Here is a 6,000-nt window from a genome sequence, read left to right on the forward strand (position 1 = left end):
TTATGTGCACTGTGTGTGGACCTATATATCCAGTGTAGCAGCGAGGCAGATTAGCGCTGACCTAATGTGCTAGCAAACTGCAAACATTCACTGTGAAGGATGCATGTTACAACACAGGCTTTCACAGAAACAAATGAATGAATTTTAATAGCTAAATACTTCTGTTGTAAGAACCCGAGGATGAGTGCACACATGCATCCTTGGGAAACTAAAATCAACATTATCAAACACACAAATATTAAATGACTTGCACAAACAACAGGATGCACATGGAAGCTGGTTTGAGAACCATCCAAGAAATCACAGAACAAGAACTTGTTGTAACTTTGTGATATTCATGATAATCTTCAGTCAGGAGGTGAGTATTGTAAGTTTGACTGGTTTACAATAGAAGGCGGGCTAAATGTTTACCATGAGACAAGGTAATCATCCAGATGTTAGATCCTAAATGTCACATATGTTTGCTAATCGAGTGGCTGTACACACGGTTCAGTAAACCCTCGATTGCAAGTGAGGTCTGGGCCAGCCTTCTACATCGACTGAATTTAGGACAAAAATCTGCTTGAAACGACTGTATTTACACCCATTTATTCTGAGTCCTGCTTTACTCTCACATTGTCTTCCAGTCCATGCAGCGTTTGTTCTCCTGGACCAAAAATGAAATCCCAGAGATACTTCATCAGTTTGGGCACCAGTGAATCTAGGCCAGGCTAACGACTTGTGCTGTGAGGCTGTATCCTGCTGTGGTGGGGGTACAAACTTCTTTTCAACTAATTATTATATATTAGACACTTCTTTGCAGAATCCATGGGCACTAGACCACGTTTATATGAACTTATGTGATATAGGAACATTGAAGATGGGTCAAATTTGACCTGGGGAACAATGAAAAGCTTAAGTAACTTGACAGATGGCGTCCAACCAGCTCATCAAAGCTAGCTGACTTAGCAAGGTGCTGTTAGCTAGAAAGTAGACAGATTTATAGCAATACTTCTTTAACAAGCGCCTGATTTGTTATGTTTTGTCAAGTAAGTCATGGCATATAGAATATATACAGGGTACACTGCTCGGATGGTTTAGCTTTATTATCATTATTAAACTTAAAGAACTTGCTGTTGGCTAGGCTAGTTAGCTGGTGTCTTCTTGTTGGTTGCTAGTTGGTGGCTGACTGTTCATTTATTTTTCTTTTTTCTCTTGGTTGAACTGGGTTTCTAAATGTGTTTTGCCTCATGTTTCGCAGAGGGGAGAAGTGTTGGTTGACATGTAGTCGCACATCCCATCACTTCTTATCTACTGCTGTCGGCTAGGCTAGTTAGCTGGTGTCTTCTTGTTGATTGCTAGCTGGTAGCTGACTGCTAGCCTGCTGGTCGGTTTTTCAGGTGGACTGGGCTTCTAAATGTGTTTGGCCTCAGATCTTTGCTCAATGGACTGTAACATCTCATCCTGTGTAATGATGAATGTATATTTGCACCGAATGAAGAAATTGGTACAGATTGTACAGATCCAGACAACCTATCTCCTCCCATTTCCAAAACTTTGCTAAGCTAAGCTTGTAAGCTTGTTTCCCAAAATGTCAAAGTATTCCTTAAAGCTGCAACACGTCTGCTTTGATCAGAGACGTCTCTATTCCCATTTCAACCCCCAAGACAAACAAGCAGAGGAGAGAAACTCAGCGCAAGTACTTCGGCGTTGTACTACAGCGAGCCTGCCTGCAGCAGCTACGTGTGATCACACTTTGCAAACAGCGTCAAATTTGCGTAGGAGTGCTCGCCAAAGGTTTGGTGTTGTCTTCCAGGTTTTTATCCATGACACCGCTGAACCTAAATCTTCCACAGCCGTGGTACGGACCCTGATTCACCTGTTGGATGGATTTTTATTAAAAAACATGAAATATCTAAAGGGCAGAGGAGAGGGAATGAGACGACTCTTTGTTTCCCAGAAGTTTTCGGGTTGACCTCTATTCTGCTGCTGAGTGTTGTGTTATGTGCTGGAGAGCTTTCGTCCTCCTAATTCTTTGTAGTCTCGTAGAAAGAATAGGCCTCGGGGATGAATAAGGCATGACGCCAAGCTCTTAGCAGCCCTCGGAACAATGCAACGTGCCAAGCGAGACTGCTTTTAGAGAGGGGCTGGTTGGGACTTTTGAGTGTGTGTGTGTTTTGTGTATGATGTGATACTTGTCCAAAAAAAAAAGAAGTAGCTGTCGGGGTGAACAAGCAGAAGCCAGAGGTAATGGAAACCAGCAGTGAGGAGAAGAGGAAGAGACAGAGGGAGGACTCATTCCTGTTTCTTCTCCTCGAGAGGCGGACGGGAAGTGTTACTTCACTGTTTCATTTCCTCGGGTGGGAGGCAGCTCAAAGAGACACTCTCCCACAGTTTGGGCCACCGGCTGAGAAAGTACTCGCATGAGTTGTGAGTCACATTCGCTGAAGATGTAACCGCGCTCTGGGAGAAGCTACTCAGGTGGCCGGAGACACCGAGCTGCAGATGATTTAACTGAAACAATGGGGATAATTAACCTTAATTCATGTCCCCTATGAGGGTGTGGAGTCTTCTGAGATGTCCCATTTGGAATAAGTGATGTCTCCAAGTGCTGGTTAGGGGGACTTCACTGGCGTGGGAAAATCTGTCCACTGGTCAATAAGCAGAAGGTAGTGATGAAGCTAGAAGGTGATGGAGATCATCTTAATCCCACTGTCCTTGTAGGCAGTCATGATAATCAGCGGCATAAAAGTTACTTGAAATATCAGCTACATACATTCACATATTTTCCAAAGCGAAAGTAAAAAACGTGATGAAGCTACAGAGTTTTATTGTGAGTTAGACCTAAACACCGACTATATCTGGTTAGCACAGACTAGAAAACTTAACCAAGAGCATAATGCTAATCTTTTAAAGTAGCAGCCAAAGAGCCGGACATTTCCCTTCAGAGTTGGTAGAGGCCAAAAACAGAGGTAAAAGAAGTTATCCAAAAAAGCGTTGAATAAGGTCAGCTGGACTTGTAGAATTTCTTGAAGACGTTTCGCCACTCATCCGAGTAGCTTCTTCAGTTCTGATGAACTAGTGGGAAATTGAGGTTTAAATAGGAAAAACTCTGTGGGTAGCACCCGCCAGAAACTTGCTTGACCAGAAACTGGAGTCACTAATTACCATAATGGCTGACTCCATTAGTGACTCCAGTTTCTGGTCAAGCAAGTTTCTGGTGGGTGCTACCCACAGAGTTTTTCCTATTTAAACCTCAATTTCCCACTAGTTCATCAGAACTGAAGAAGCTACTCGGATGAGTGGCGAAACGTCTTCAAGAAATTCTACAAGTCCAGCTGACCTTATTCAACGCTTTTTTGGATTACCATGATCTGGATGACTGAGAACCTTCACAGACGAGGTAAAAGAAGGTCCATCTAAAACATGACACTCCAGTTCTAAAGTGAACAGAGGTAAAGTAACTTTACCGCACCTTCAATCCCAACTTCATTAAACTAATATGCCCAGACTTTAAATAAACATAGGTGAACCTTCTGTGCAACAAACCCACAGAATTTGCACAGCAACCGATCCATTAATTATGAATGACTTTAAGTTTAATTATAACATAAACAGGTGAGATGTACAGAAATACACCCTTTAACCAACTCTAATTATTCCCTTTGTTTAGTGCAAAGAAGAACAAATATATTATGAAAATGTTCATCCTTTTACAAGACTTTTTATGGACAACCTCAAATTTCAGGTTTGGTGCTCTGGGTGCTGTGTTGTCGACTTATCTTACTAAAACAGTGGTAAAAATTAGGAATAGCATTTACTTCTGCTGAGAAATTTCAGCTAAAGTCTTTGCAAATTTATGGCATGGACCAAATTAGACTTTCTTTGGAGGAAAGGAAGAACAAACCAATTCAATTCTGTTTGAACCTTATTTTGGAGGAACAAAGGCTGATTCCTAAATTATCAAAGTAATAAATGTATAATGATGTTAAAAACTACTTTAGACTGATGAGGGTAACGTGTAACCAAATGCTGGTTGGACTTCACTGATTAGCGAGTGACGGCGCGGGAGGAAGAAAGAGTTCAGCTGGATTTGATCTGATAAGAGACAGAGGCCTAATCTGATAGTCCATCTATCAATCAGAGCGAATCAAACCAACGTGACAGCAGAGACACTGATGGAGTGGAACAAATAAAAAGAGCCGAGCTCACTCCTATCACACACACACACACACACACACACTGGCAAATATGTCTAAACTAAAAAAAAAAAATTTTTAAAATGGTGGAGAGGCCAGAGAAGCAAAGCGAGCTGGGAAAGTTGAATTAACGCCGTTACGCTCACACCAAGTCACACACATCAGGGAGGGCAGGACATCCGAATCCCCCCGCTGCTCTCAGGACTCCAGTCAAACGGTAGAGACCCAGGCAGCCATATGTCCTCTCTGCTGCCTCTGCAGTCCAGCACCCTGCCCCAGGACATACAGTACACAGCCCCGTGCACGTGAACACACACACACACACGGACAAGGGCTAATTGGGCAGCCTGGATCGTGCTTGCCACATAATGCTCCTGGAGATCCAGCATCCTTCTACGCACACGTCCACATGAGTGTGGCGGTAACACACTAAAGGAAGGTGCAGCAGTAATGCAGCGTTAAAACCCCCAACTGTCACTCACAGCCAGTGCTCCGTTTCTACCTATGCCTCAGATAAAGATCCGAGGCTCTGCCACATTGTGACCACGATTTTTTCTTTTAAATAATTTACCTGAAGTCAAGACACATTTATTTATTTATTTTTTTTCAAATGTTTCTGCAGCGTGGCCATTTTTTTTTACCCTGCAACTGTCAAACCAATCTCTCTTCAAGCCAGATCCTGGCACACTCAGCGTATACAGCAAGCCATGCACTTATGTGTGCACACATATGAGCGGCACACCTGAGTCGAAACAAACAGCAGAGCCCCCCCCCACCCTCACACCGCCTCCTCCTCCCAGAACGTGGCAATCCCTCCCTACTATTTTAAGAACATGTTAAAGGATGAGAGTAAAACCGTAATAGGATTTACCCAGCGGTGGGTAATTAGGGCTTCTGTTTGGGGAATACCAGCAGATAATACAGAATACCTCTGAGAGACCCCCGCCCCCCCCCTCCCTGCATCACCTCCATCACTGCCACTACTACCACAACACATACACTCTGAGGGGGATAAAAAAATGTAGAAAACATGCAAAACACAAAACAGAGACTTCTGTTACCAGAGGAGGAAAACCTGCCCTCCATCCATCCCTCATTCCTTGCATCCTCACCTTGGATACCTCGTCTCCAAGCTGACGGTTGCCGTGGCACCAGATTCCTACGCGATGGCCATGTCAGAACAAATGACACCAAAATCTCCTTCCACCCAGATGTGCGTCCCTTCTTCTTCTTCTTCCTCCTCCTCCACCTCTTCTTCTTCTTCCTCTCTTCCCTCTCCTCTCCCCTCGCGCTGCCTCCTGGTCCACAGCGAAGCGTGAGACGAAGAGAGACGTCTCCGCTCTGTCTCCAGACCTCTTGCACACATGCACAGGAAACACTTGCCCTCCTTTTTTTTTTATTTCTTCTTTTTTTCTTTTCAAATCAGCTCATTCCAGCGACGCCTAATAAATCAAGTGGCCGGAGTGGAAATCTCCTCCCGTGCAACGGCGAGCCGGCCGAGGAGACACGGAGGAGGAGGAGATGGAGAGGGTGCGCGAACATGTGAGGGAGTGAGAGTGTGTGTGTGTGTGTGTGAGATGGAGGGAGAGAGAGAGAGAGGGAGGGAGAGGAGAGAGGGGAGGGAAGGAGGGTGTGTGTTATGTGTGTCAGCTCATTTGTATTCAAAGCTTGTTTAGCCTCCCCTTTCTCTTTCCTTCCCTTCTATCCCCTTCTCTCTGCGGGCATGGACGTGAACCTGACCTAAGAGGAAACAGGGATGAAGGAATTCTGCAGATTCAGGAGACAATGTGAATGAGTGTGCGTGTGTGTGTATGTGTGTGTG

General features: G+C 44.4%; 1 protein-coding gene across 3 annotated transcripts in view; it reads right to left on the minus strand.

Moving 5' to 3' along the window:
• plppr2a (phospholipid phosphatase related 2a) overlaps window positions 1–5,776 on the minus strand; it is a 48,363-nt gene extending 42,587 nt beyond the window's left edge. The window contains exon 1 of one of the 3 annotated variants that reach the window (XM_047572422.1): window positions 5,291–5,776. The gene's annotated coding sequence lies outside the window, so the exon portion shown is untranslated. The remainder of the gene's footprint in view (window positions 1–5,290) is intronic. The other 2 variants (XM_047572423.1, XM_047572425.1) reach the window with 2 other exon arrangements.
• Between the last annotated feature and the right edge of the window lie 224 nt (window positions 5,777–6,000).

Source organism: Mugil cephalus, chromosome 20, assembly GCF_022458985.1.
Source record: "Mugil cephalus isolate CIBA_MC_2020 chromosome 20, CIBA_Mcephalus_1.1, whole genome shotgun sequence".
Lineage (NCBI taxonomy): Eukaryota > Metazoa > Chordata > Actinopteri > Mugiliformes > Mugilidae > Mugil > Mugil cephalus.